At 41.9% G+C, this 14,108-nt stretch overlaps 1 protein-coding gene across 6 annotated transcripts in view; it reads left to right on the forward strand.

The window, feature by feature from the left end:
• Positions 1-14,108, forward strand: part of PDE10A (phosphodiesterase 10A) — a 318,318-nt gene that overhangs the window by 187,702 nt on the left and 116,508 nt on the right. The window lies entirely within an intron of this gene.

The raw sequence follows: 14,108 nt of genomic DNA on the forward strand, positions 1-14,108 counted from the left end.
TCTAATATTCTGTGTGGGAGGCCAGCACTTCCAGTTCCTTGCCCTTCCCTTCAGATTCTCCTCAGCCCCCAGAGTTTTCACCAAAATCCTAATAAACTCCATTGTAATTCTAAGGAACATCAAGATCCATGTCCACCCATAATTGGACAACCTGTTGATCAGATCTCAGTCCTTGGAGACAGCGGCCTATAACACCAACAAGGTGATTGAGACCCTGCAGAAATTTGGGTTCAAAGTCCACTTGAAAAGTTCGCTAGTACCAATCCAGTGACTGGAACACCTGAGTGTAATCATAGATACCCAGAAGGGGGCCTTGCTTACCACAGAAATAAAAATCAAGAAAATTCAAGAGATGGTCTACAGATTTTAGGGGCAAAATATTTGCCCCTCATGACCCTAGCAAGCCTGATGGGTCTATTCATTTCATGTCTGGACACGGTCCAATGGGCAAGACTGCACTCCAGGCAACTTCAATCCTTCTTTCTCCCATTACATGAACATAGTCTACATTTCAAAATTGCCAACCATGAAACTATGATGGAGCACATCTTATGGGAGTGGACTCTTCTGTTCTTGGAACTCCTGCCCAAAAATAGCATCCCCTTGCATTAATTTGGAGGCCATTAAACTTTCGAAACAGCAAATTAATCTGGATTCAGCTGCTCTGGTGAACTCCATCATACTCGGGCACCAAACATAGTTGAGTTTAGTTGCCCTACCTATGGAGCCCAGGCTTAAAATTGAAGACTTACCTTTCAAAGGTTCCACTCCCTTCCAAGATGGATGAGATGCTTTCCCTGATTAAGAGTAACAAGCAAACCCTAGGAGTTTCAGATTTGCCAATGTACCAATTTAAACAGAGGTCTTTTTTGAGACAGCCATGGCATTCATAACAAAGTGATTATTGCTTTCTGCCCTCTTGGGGGTCTCAGTATCCTACCCCATGCCTTATACCAAACAACCAGGTTATCATAGGTGCAGGAGTTCCAAATGACCTAGGATGAATCGGCAACCACCCTCTTCTACAGAGGTAACTTCATCCCAGAAGTCATTCTTCTTACTAGGATCATTGCCAGCTCCTTTTAAGTTCAGGGACAGGCTGGCTTAGTTTGTTAAAGCCTGGGAGGCTATTAACTTTAAGATTAGAATTTATGTCTGTTCCCCCAGCTCGTTATCTTTCAGAGGATCAAATCAAGCAGCTTCATGACCATTCCTTCACTGGGAACTTTGCTGCTCTGGCTCCCTTGTGGGAACACAAATTTGGGGCAGCCCCAAAGGTGCCCTAGACCAAATGCTTCCCTGTGTGGGAACAGGAAGAGGTGGGGCAACTTGCCACAGCTCAAACTCCAGCCTGCAGCCTGGTGCAAAGCCTCTGGTGTCTTGCTCAGTGTCTTGCCCAGGCTTTGACCTCCTTAACTGACAGGAACACCTTAAGAGGAGGTTACTGCATCTCAGGCACTGGAGAGTTGTGCAGAAATAGAGTTCTGTTTGTTTTAGTGGCTCTAGGAGAGCATAATCTATGTCTGCGTCCTGATAGAACCTTTAGGGCCGTGGTCCCCAACCTTTTTATCACCGGTGACTGGTCAACACTTGACAATTTTACTGAGGCCAGGGGGGGGTAGTCTTTTGCCAAGAGACATCGCCACCGGCTGAGCCCCTGCTCCACTTGCTTTCCCGCCCGTGCTCCTGACTTCCTGCCACCCACTGGGGGGTGCTGCCAGCAGCAGCTGCACAGTGCCACACCAAGGGGGAGCCCTAGCTATGGCGGCCACCGGAGAGCACCAAAGGTGAGCTGGCAGCAGAGTGGCAGGGCAGCCCCCAAGGCAACAGCCGGGGAGGAGGATAAGGAGGAGCCATGGCCCGGTACTGACTGATCCACAGACCGGTACTGGTCTCTGGACTGGGGGTTGGGGACCACTGCTTTAGGGAATGTTATGATGGGGCCAGTTTGTCATACCTGTTTTATATTCATGCTGAGTCCACCAGGGCAATGGCATCTTCCATAGCTTTCCTGGATGAAGTGCCTTTGACAGAGGTCTGCAGAGCTGCCACCTAGTTCTTGACAGGTGTGTTTGTATGTCACTACACTTTGGGTCTGTAGGCAATATGTGAGTCTCAAGTGGGCAAGGCAGTTCTTCATTTGCTGTTCAAGTGAGGATAGCATGCCTCATTGCCTGGTGAGTAATTTTCTAAAATTCCCATGTAGGACTGCATAGAAGATCCATGGTGAAAACAAACTTGTACTTACTTGAAATTGATCATCGAGAGTATCTTCTGTGCAAGCACATGTACCCTCCCTCCTACCCCACCACATGCTCTGGCTTCCAGGGCACTAGAGATACTGAAGGAAAGGGGTCCAGAAGCACATGGTTTCTGGGTGAGAACAAGCTTCTGAATCTGACGCACAGCACCTCCTTCAGGCTTCTAGCTGTAAAGACATATCTGAAGGCAGGCCTGCTCGTGTGCATAGAGATACTCTGTGAACAATAGCCACTTGTAAGTGCAACTTTGTTTTAGTCAATACATTTTGTATTTGTAATATGTTTCAGAAACTTGATTTCCCACTATTCACTTTTGTAGCAGAAAATTTGATATACTTTCCACTAACATAAAACTTTGTTATATAAAGGAACAAAGCTCACAGAGTATAGGAACTGGCTAGAATTAAAGTTTCAGAGGGTAGCCTTGATTATCTGCAGTAGAGCAGTTATATTTGAGTTCAGTAGCACCTTAGAGATTAAGAAGAGTTTCAGGGTGTAAGCTTTCAAGATTCAAAGTTCCCTTTGTCTGAAGCTTATACCCTGAAATACTTGTTGGTCTCTAAAGTGCTACTGGACTCTTAACTGGCCTGAATTAAAGGCTTTGCTGATCTTTTTGCATGGAAATTTCACCTGATGTCTCATTAAAGCTTGTATAATATTATTTCTATGGTGTAGCTCTGTAAGTTATGTGGCCAAGTGAACTCTATTTTTTCTGCTGAGTGGTTCTATATATAAAAAGAAAATTAAATTTGAGGGTGCAGCCCTGCACTAATCTCCAGAGGTCATTTCCCCTGGAGAAGATGCCTGCTTTGGATAAGGTGACCAGATTGTCCCACTTTCGGAGGGACATCTGGGGGCACTTGGCAAATTGTACTTATGTTGAAATTATATATTTTGTTGCTCCAAATAGACCAAATTTTAAATCAAGAATCCCCCTGGTCAATGGTGTCCCGCTTTACCAATGTTAAAATCTGGTCACCTTAGCTTTGGAAGGTAACTCTCGGGTATTCTAGCCAGCTGAGATTCCTCTCTTACCTACAGCTATCCCCACATTCCCTGACCAAGTCTCCAGGAAATTCCCAACCCAGAATTGACAATCTGACCTGCAATTGTGTCTAATAGTATTTCCCAAAATTGGAAACATGGAGATAACACATCTCCAGTAAACCTTTTTGTAGCCATGTTGGTCTCACAAAACAACCAAAGCCAAACAGGAAAGACAATCCTTATTAACTGGTGCTCAGAATGAAGCGTGTTATTGAGCTTTAGAAAGCTGGAAGTGAACTTCTGAATTTCTCAGAACTGTTTCTGAAGAGTAGTGTTCAAAGGAAGAAAAAGCCTAGATTTTGTTTTTGAAGTAATGGTGCATGTTAGTTAACATTAATTTTGAACTGAAAGGAAGGGGCTAAATGATACAGTGCTTGGGTTAAAGATTGACTAGTTTTTCATATAGAGAAATGAGAAACAAAACATTGTAAAATGCAAGCCAAATTTGCCTGGTCTTGTTCTAGCAAAATGTCTGTGGAACTTTAAATAGAAGCAAATGCCAATTAAAGCTAGGGAAATTTCTTTTATTTTTGCTATTTTTTTGCTTATTTTTGCTAACTTTGCTTATCAGATACTCTCTTAAGCATAAGTCATATTTATTGGAACATGGTCAAGTGAATCACAGAAATTTTAGTCAAAATTCCATAAAATACTAAGATTGACAGGATTTCTGAGGACAGTTATGTATATTTGTCATTTTAACAATATTATGTTTAATAACACAATGTGGGGAAAAGATTTGAGCTGCTAGTGTGTCATTCTTCAGTATATCATTGAGACAGCAAACGTTATTTTTTCTGTTTAGTGAGCCAGATTTGCCTGTTAGCATATTTTCTAGCCCAGATACTGCTTCCACCCCAGCTACGCAGTTGGGAAACAATCTGTTTGCTGTCTGCTGTGTATGGATTGTTTTGGAGTTAAATTATCTCTGACTCTTATATCTAAGAATGCTGAGAATGTTTATATAGTCTCTCCATTGAACAACCTGTGTACCACATAATAGATAAAACGTGGCTCTTTGGGTCTGAAAGTAAATGCCAAAGATGAATATGTCTAATGACGGCACCTGTTAAGAAAACTGGGATATAACAGCCCATCCTCTGTTTAACTATGGGTCTATACTCCTGTTTATGAATGAACAATCACAACTGGAATTAGGTATCCCCCCTTGCTTTGAGCACTTTTGTCCTTGTGAAATTACTAGGTCAGGTGTGAAGAGAGCTTAAATCAAAGGAGGGGTGATTATTCCCAAAGTTATGTACTACAAGAAACTAGCCTGCATTAGCATCTGAAGCCTTCAAGAATTTTCTTTCATTTCAACTACCTTCCTTTCCTACCCTTCCCTTTTCACTGTGTAATGGTTGAAGTGCCAGACTTTACGAACTGATAAGAACCACATGGTCTATTGCCATTAGCCAGGAGTCCCTACTGGGCCTACTGACGCACAAAGTCCTCCCCTGATGTCAAACAGCTGATAAGTAGCGCCTTGGCTCTCTTCCCAAACTCATATGCCAGAGGGGAAGAAAGGTTCTTTGTCTGAAAAAGGCAGCTCTGTTGAGGTATTTTTTTTTAAACATCTTAGTGCTTTCCTTGAATTGGAGCCAAATTCCTGTCTATTCAAACTGTTTAGTATTATTTCTAAATTACTTGGCATGAATAGATATCAACTAGTAAAGTGTTTAATTAATCATATGTGATATTTACATGTTGCTTTATTAAGCATACAGACTGCAATATTCATTGCTTGATAATATTGGAAGGCTAGAAAAATAGTTGAAGAAAATTATGCATGAGTTTTGAGATTTATCTTGCAACATAACTATGTTTTGACAACAAAAAAGGCATCAAATGAAGAATGACTTCTAGTAGTAATGGATATATTATTTTTAAAAATTACATAGTGTACATGTTGGAAATTAAGTTCTTGAATTGGTAAATTGCACTGACATTTTTGTTTTCTTCCTTTCCCCCTTCTTACTCGCTTTGTCACCATCGAACTCTTTTTCAGGCTTGCCCTGAAATTGATGTTTGAAGTGTGCTTAAATGATATCTGTATTTTTCACTATTTTGAAATAATATTACACTATTTTTTAATAGTTAAAGTAGTTATATCCCATTTCCCTGGACTCAAGGCAGTTAACAAAGCAACAATGTTGCAAACATTTAAAAACAAGCTATTAACAAGATGAAAACTACTCATAGCCAAATCTGCCAAAAGGGTTTATCCTCTACCAAATGTCCTCTGAAATAAAATCATTTTACACACCCTTCTACATGTAGACAGTGATTCATTCCAAAGGTTTGGGCCTATTGTAGAAATTGAAAAAAACCATGACATGGTGAACAAGATCACAGTAGCCTGCTGCACTCCTTGCTATCTGCATTTTGAGCCCATAAGCTGTAGCCATATTGCCTGAATGTATGGACATGGCCAATGTCATCTGACTCATAAACACAATTTTGAATTAGACCCTTGGTCCATCAAAGTCAGTATTCACTACTTAGACTGGCAGTGGCTTTCCAGGGTCTCAAGTGTTGGTCTTTCACATTGCCTACTACCCGATCTACCAACGCTTGAGACCCTGGAAAGCCTATCTTGCTATCTGTATAATGAAGTAAATCTTAAATTTACTTCCTTGCCTTTGTGTTTTTCTGACCCTGTCTATCCTGAGCCCCTCTAGGCTTAATCTTGCAACTGAAATGAGAATGACTACAAAGTGTTCAAATCTGACTGGATCAAATTTTGTTGGATTATTATGTAGAACAGTTTGGCATGTTTACACTTGTGTTCAGTTCTGCTTAAAATATTTCCTCTTTGCTTTTCCTGAAAGACCTCATAGACTCTACTGTTTTTCTGCTCCCTTTTCTCCAGTTAGGGTTGCCAGCTGTAGGTTGAGAAATTGTGGGCGGTTTGGGGGTGGAGCCTTGGGAGGTTCCATTTAGGGAGGGAAGTGACTTCAAGATGGAGTCCATCCTCCAAAGCAGCCATTTTCTCCAGGGGAATGATATCTGTCAATTGGCATTCAGTTGCAGTTCTGGGAAATCTCTAGCCTCCACCTGGAGGTTGGTAATCCTCATTCCTATGGAGGAAATGGCTGCTTGGGAGGGTAGATTCTATGGCTGAGATCATTTTTCCTTGTTTACAACTCTAAGGCAAGTGGCTAGTGCCTGAGCAGGGAAGGGTTTTTTTGCAGGGGGGGCACAAAAAATGTTTGGACTGCCAGTACTGTAATTTTCTCACTATATTTTAATGCTGTTGTATGATAATGATATCTTGGGGACAACTTGGGTAGGGGAGGGAAGCTTGTAGGTGCATGAACACACTTTGATGATGACACAAAATGGTGGAGATATGGGAAAACAAATTTGAATTCTAGAATTCCTCACCTGAAAGCTGTATTGTCATCTGTAGAAAAAGATTCCTGAAAGAGAGGATTCAGAAATCGGATAAGAGAGTACAAAAATCAGATCTATTCTTGGGAAAGCAACATTTTGTGTGAAACTCTTTGCCTTGTTCAAAACCTTAAGAATAGAATTGTGCGGTCTTGCTCTGGTGCGGAAATAACCTGTGAGTGACCCAGAGTAATCCAGGAGGAGTGGGGAATTAAATCCAGTTCTCCAGATTAGAGTCTGCCACTTATAACCATTACACTATGCTGGCTCCCTGTTAAGGAAATGAAACTATAGATCAGGCCTGCAGGCCTTTTGTAACCAACTTGGTGTAGGTGTTAAGAGTGGCAGCTTCTAATTCGGTGAGCTGGGTGTGATTTTCCTCTCTTCCACATGGAGCCAGTTGGATGACCTTGGGCTAGTCACAGTCCTGATAGAGTTATTTTCACAGAGCATATTCTCTCAGAGCTTTCTCAGCCTTACCACTCATCCAGTGGCGGAGCAAATTCCCCGTTCCGCTCGATGTCGGAAGTGAGTCGGGGCCATCCCAGACATGGCCTGACTCAGGCCCTCCATTGCTTGGTGCAAGGGAACATGGATATCTGCCTCTACCTACCTACCTACCTACCTTTGAGATTTCTAACCCGCTCCTCTCCAATTGTTCTTAGTAAAAATACAAATTATAATTATATAGAAAATTCTAAAAATTAGAGAAAAACTAATATCACTTGCTCCTGCTATCCCAGCAGCAAGTAACAGGTTGGAATATATATCGGAGATGGCTGGCCCAATAATGGAGTGCCCATCCAACAGGAACCCCCCTCAGGCTGGAAGCAAACAGTAAAGCAGTTTTAAAAGATGAGATGCTTCCATTAAAAGACTGGGTGTAGTTTTGAGGCTGATATTGAAAGGACAGTAAAGGATAATAAAGGATGCTCTAAGCTAGTGGTTCTCAACCTTTTCTTCGCTGTGACCCCAAATTGGGGGCCGAAACCCAGCGGGACCCAGCTGGAGGAGCTGCCAGCTAGCGCTTCATCCACACCCCCCAGCCATGGCCATGGGTGACCCCCCTGCAGGAGGTGACTGGAGGGGGGCGAGGGCCTTGCCCGGGAAAGAGGGCTGCTGCTGGCGCCACCAATGCATCCACATTGCTTGCTGTCCTGCTCCGGGCTGGGCTTGGGCGTGCATCTTGCTCCGTTGGCTTGCCGCTTCTCTCCTTTCTCCTTCTTTTAACCGGGGGGGGGGGGGGTTAAATGGCAGCCCTGCTGCAGAGCATGTGAGGCTTGTCGGGCAGGATGGGGAGACTTTGGACCCACGGGGGCTGGGGTTTGCTTTCTTGCCAGCTCTGAAAGAGATGACTGAAAGGTTTCGGCACATTCCTTGGCAGGCACCGGCGTGACCCTCCAAACAGGCTGGCAGCTACAGAAGGAGACAGTGGGGTGGTGGAAACGTGTGTGCACATGCATGCACAAAACAATCGAGGCGGCATGGAGGCAGTCATTGCCATGGCTCCACCGCCTCTGCTGGCTGCCGCCTCCATCCGCTTCTGCCGCCTCCACCCGCCGCCCACTGCTGCCACTGCCTGCCACTACCACATGCCTCCACACACTGCTGTCCGCTACCATGGTGGGGGGCAACCTGGCAACCCCAGGGAAGGGGCCAGGCAACCTCAAATGGGGTCCCGAACCCAAGGTTGAGAACCACTGCTCTAAGCCATATATACATTTACTTGTCCTTATAAAGCTGTAGTGTATGTCAATGGCAAGCATAAAACTCTGGGTGTTAAAATTTTCAAAAAATTTACATTTCTGATCAGGTCCACAACAGAAGAATATTTAATGTTCCTGTAGATCTTTACTGATGGAGAGCTAATTTTCAGAAACTGGTCTTCAGATAGATTCAAGTGGGTAGCTATGTTGGTCTGAAGCAGCAGAACCAATTTAGAGTCCAGTGGCACCTTCAAGACCACTTTTTTTTTTCAAGGTATGAACTTTTGTGTGCAGGCACACTTGTGCTTGCACATGGAAGCCCATACCCTGAATGCAAATTTTTTGGTCTTAAAGTTGCTACTGGATTCTAAATTTGCTCTGGTCTTCAGATAGGTATCTTGTTCAAGGACTTACAGCATGAAAAAGAGTCCTCTTCAGGTGAGGGGTATATGAATATACTCAAGCTTGTAAGAGAAACACAGGGACACAGAACTGTCCATTTGTAGAAAAGTAACTTATAGTGCATAGCTTTTCTCTTTGGATATTTGACTTAGTGAATCTGCTGCTTGCAGGAGTGTCTCTTTGCCCATCTCTGCTCTGAAGGCATTATTCTGTAACTTTGGCACCTAACCTTACCATGCATTGTGCAAGACAAAGTGGACAGTACTGGTACCTTGTACCAGTGGAAAATGTCATCGTGTTGTGTTAATATATCCTGGATAGTTTGCTTCATAAAAATCGTACAAAACAAGTTTTTGTCTGAAGTATGGGCAGAATGGATATAGGCATACAGGCTATAGGTATGATGCTGTCCCAGCCAACAGGCTACCTTCCATAGGTGTCATACTATGGTAGCAAAATGTGAGTAGCAGTCCAGTGCCAGACCTCATAGTTGAGGAAAAAGAACTATTTGTTGCAAACTAGAATGTCTTGTTTTATTGCATTTGTTGACATTGGCATGTACCCATATAGTCAGACCATTCAGTGCCATGCCTTTCAATTTTGTTTTAACTGAATGCAGAACTTTTTGCTATCTTCTGGCCATGTTTTAGTGACATTAATTTCTTACCACTGGTTTCTTAGTAAAGAATCATTTGTCATGCAGTTGACTTATTCTTAAAGTACTGAAAAATAGTTGCTCAGCTTTTGTGGATTGACATGCTCAATTTACTTATTTTATTTTTGTCAGTTTGATGCATATAATGGTTATATTGTAAAATTGAACTAAAATGAAAATAGGATTTTGTTATTTGCATGAATATATATATTTGCATAAAATATTACCCACATTTTTTCTCTTTATATAGCAACCATACTCTCTTTGTGTATGCTTTATGAAATAATGATATAAATGTGATTGAAACTCATACTGTTTTTAAAATTATAATATATTACATGTAGAAACTATTGTGCATTTGCTTCAGGATAAATGTTAACATTAGTAATGGTCTAAAAGGCATAACTTTTCTGATTGACATGTATTTTACTGAAATTAGTATATGGAAACAGTGCTTAAATATATGCATGTACCTGGGAGGGAGAATGATGAGAGCAGTAAAAGTCATTAACCTTTTATTGCGATGAATGTTAACATTGAAATGAATGCCAGCTGTTGAAGATGGGTAACAAACATCCCTTAAAACTTCCTATTTGCAAATATTTTGAGGTGAAGTATTAAGTACAAAATCTTTTCTTTTTTTCATGTTTCTCTTATTCCTTTATCCTCTGTAATAGCAGACTAATAATATACTAATGGAATGAATTTATAAATTGCGACAGGGACAACTTACTGCCTGTTGCACCACTGGAGGAATAGCCACTTGACAACTGACTACCCTCCTTTTCCTCCTGGTGTATCCAAGATGCTAGAAGTCTATGTTGTATAGAGAACCACTATCAGCTGAAGTTATGACTCAGAAGTTATAAAGTATTTATTTAAATAAATGTTTGCACCATTTAGCACAGCCCCAGTCTGAGCAAGGGATTCAAAAGAAAAGGGCAAAACACAATTTCTCTTTCGCTCCCTCTATATGTGTCCTATCAGCTATTGAATAGAAGGCAGGCTCCTTAGCTTTACAGATCTTTTACAGGAGTTCCATTTACTTCAAGCTGCTTTCAAGTGTTCAGGCCAGCATGTGGCAATAGCTGCCTCCTTTTGCTAGACCTATTAGCATTTCTAGAAAGGGTGGCTGAAACATGAGGCTTAAAAATAATTGAACTGACTCTCCCTCCCCTTTCATGTCTGTTCTCTGTCTAGAGAAAAAAAGACTTTAAAAAACTCCAAAGGTTTTATTCCATTCAGACCTTTACCCCAAAATGCATTTCTTCACAATCCCCTATAACTTCAGACAGGTAGCCCATTAATGGAATTAGTTTATAAATTAGTGTTATTGAATGGGATGGTCTTGAACATGAACAATTGTTTTGTTGAAGTTTGCTGAGGAAATTTGATTCTCTTGAGATGATGCAGAGAACATCTTGATTTTTGGATTGTTTTTTTCTGTACTTGTATACAGAGTTAACATAAGTATGGCTGCAGTTTATAATTTAGGCCACAGATTATAGGTAATCACAGTAAAACTTATTTTTGAAGGGTTTGGATTATCATCTAGCAGATCAGACATTTTTCTTAGAAAAGACTATCAAGCTTCTTTTTAATCATATCATTTAATGAAAGGCTTCCCCCTCTCTGTTTGTACTTTTTATTTTCCTTTTAAAGTAGGGAAAATGTTAAAACTGGAGGTGGGTAAAGTTAGATTCAGAAATATTAAGAGGATTTCATGACACTTGTGAAATTGTTTTGATTTTAACCAGTGGATGAGGTTATGTATGAACTATCACAATAAAATCAGAGAAACGGTTGTATTTTTTTTAAACACTGAGTTTTAAGACTACATGCAAGGGTGATTCCACATGGAAGTTTTTCTGTTTCAGCAGCTTTAATCATGCGTTTTCTGGTTTGTTTCCATGCAATTACCACTTTTGCACATGGGGCAAAATCACGTGATTTCTCCTACCCGCAAATGTATGACAAATTTAGCAATTTCTTTCCATCACACTCTACTGTGGTGTCTCACCTTTCCCACTTCTCACTAGCTGTGAAAAAGGCACTAGCGAGAGCAACACACTCTTTTAGTCACTGCTTCCCAGCCTGTCAATCAACAGAGGCAACCAATCAGAGGTTGGGTTCCTACAAAGTTTCCCAGAGTACAATTAAAAAAAAAATTGAAGGCTATGTAGGGGAATGGATATGCATTAGCACGCAAGGCAAAGGACCCCCCCCCCCCAAAAAAAACACAGCAAGGCGATTCCTACCCCTGCAGTAATTCAACCAGCATCTTTATCTAAGTAACTGCTGCCATTGTGGCTATCTCTCCACCCAAGCTGTCAAATCCCTGTCCCTTCCATTCCTCACCCCCAACCCAACCCATCTGACTGGTCCGTCCACCTGCCACTCAGCCTTCTGCTGGTCCATGCACCTTCAAGAGGCCAAGGCTGAGTTGAAGGTGCGCAGACCAGGGTAAGGCTGAGCAGCAGGCGGATGGATCAGTGGGGTGGGGTGGTTGGGGGTGAGAAGAAGAGTGGAAGGGACAGGGATTTGACAGTTTGGTTGGTGAGACAGCCACAGTGGCAGATCTTACTTATTAGATAAAGATGGTGGCTGTGCTAATGGTGAGCAAGTAGAGGGGGTGGGGAAACGATCAAGAGCCTCTTGCTCATTTCCCCGTCTATATGTTCCTATCCCTGGTTCTTAGCTGCTTGCTCACCCCTGGGACATGTGATAGAGGATGATGAACCCACTTTCCTGGATTTACAACATCTTGCTTAAAAATGGCCTCCTCCTGAAACAGCCTTCAAATGTTGTCGATGTTATTTGGAGGGGGTTTAATAAGCCAACTTAGTGATAGGATATTTCAGAGCTCATTAATTCTTCAAGTTATCATAAGACAGAAATGACTTGACTGTACTTATGAGAAACAAACATTCAATTTTCATTGACATCAGTAGCAATTGTCTCTATTCAGATATTCAGATAATTGATATTTATTTTTTTTTAAAACAACATTTTTTAAAAATCAGAGGCTTATGGGGTATGAAAAGAAATCACATACATTATTAGTAATTGGCAATGCAACTTTTAATTGGTTTATAGGAAAATACAATTTTGGTTATTGTTTGATTATGATTATTTTTGTGGTATTTAGTTTATAAGGTTTGTGCTATCTTTCACAGTATGCTTTTAAGAAAAAATCTGTTTTGGAAAGACTATTCTGCTATTATGTGTGATGAGTGGATTCATTTTATGGCATTAGTCAGTCATGTGGGTTTTCTGGAAAGTCTGGGCTTGAAAATTTCTTGCCAGCAGTTTCCAGAAAATTTCCAAAATGGCTCTGGTCAACAGTGTCTGTTTGCCCATATACCCCCTGAAGAGTGACTTGCTCCATGCATGCTAACAACCTAGTAATTCCTGGCCCCAAAGAAATCTCTGGCCCATCCTGGTGGGATGACCTCCCTAATAAGATTAAGGCCCTATCAGAATTTAAACAGTTCCACAGGGTCTGCAAAATGGAGCTCTTCCACTAGGCTTTTAGATAAAATCAGCAGCGAGGACCTTATCACTGACTTTATGGCCAGGAAATGTAACATCAACTTCTTTCATATGTTATGCTGGTCTTGTTAACTTGCAATATACTGATTACCTGCAATTATATTATTCTTTTTTTGAAATGGTTATGAATGTTTAATATATTTTCTTGTTCTGTGTACACTGCCCTGAGACTTCACAGTGAGGGGCAGTATATAAGCTGAATGAATGAATGAATGAATATACCAAGGAAGGCAGACATGGAAAAACTCTATGATAAGTTGCAACCAATTTACAGCAGCCCTGTAGGGTAGTGGTCCCCAAACTTTCTCAGTTCAGGGACCGCCTCCGGGGTGAGGGGAGAGCCAACAGCCCGGGTGCTGTTAAAATGCACACGCGCACTTGCCGCACATGTGCATTTTCGCCACCAGGGGGCGCTAACGCGCATGCGCAGCAACTGCACGCATGCGCGTTAGCATCACCGGCGTGCTGGCGGCTGTGCCTGCCTCTTCCCTTCCTTCTTGCTGTGGGCGGGGGGAGGCAGGCGCGGTTGCTGGTGACCCGGTACTGTGGCCTTTGCAGCCCGGCAATGAGCCGCAGACCGGGGGTTGATGACCCCTGCTGTAGGGTTTTCAAGACAAGAGATGAATAGAAGTGGTGTGCCATTGGCTGCCTTTGTGTAGCAACTGTGGACTTCCCTAGTGGTCTCCCATTCAAGTACTTATAGGCCTGCTTAGCTTCTGAGATTTGATGAGATCAGGCTAGCCTAGGACATCCAGTACAGGGCAATTTATGAAATTGCATTATCTGTTTTGGTAAATTGTGGACCTGGTATTGTGCAGTTCTTTCTGGTGGCTAAGAATGTAAACTGGGAAAGTCAAACCTCATAAGTAAATTTATTAGATAGCATTAGGCAAGCCCCTGTCTGTGTCTGAGTCCTGCAAGTGAGGATGACACTACTGGTCGATATTTCAAGGAAGTATTCTGCACATTTTAAAACTCCTACGTAATAGCATCATTATTAGTCGTTCTAGAGCAGATATTTGTCATTCTCAGTCTTTCAATGGGAAGTGCTTGTTAAGGAGTTACTGTACTTAGTTCTGTCCCCAGCAGAAC

This window comes from Paroedura picta, chromosome 1 (assembly GCF_049243985.1).
Source record: "Paroedura picta isolate Pp20150507F chromosome 1, Ppicta_v3.0, whole genome shotgun sequence".
NCBI lineage: Eukaryota > Metazoa > Chordata > Lepidosauria > Squamata > Gekkonidae > Paroedura > Paroedura picta.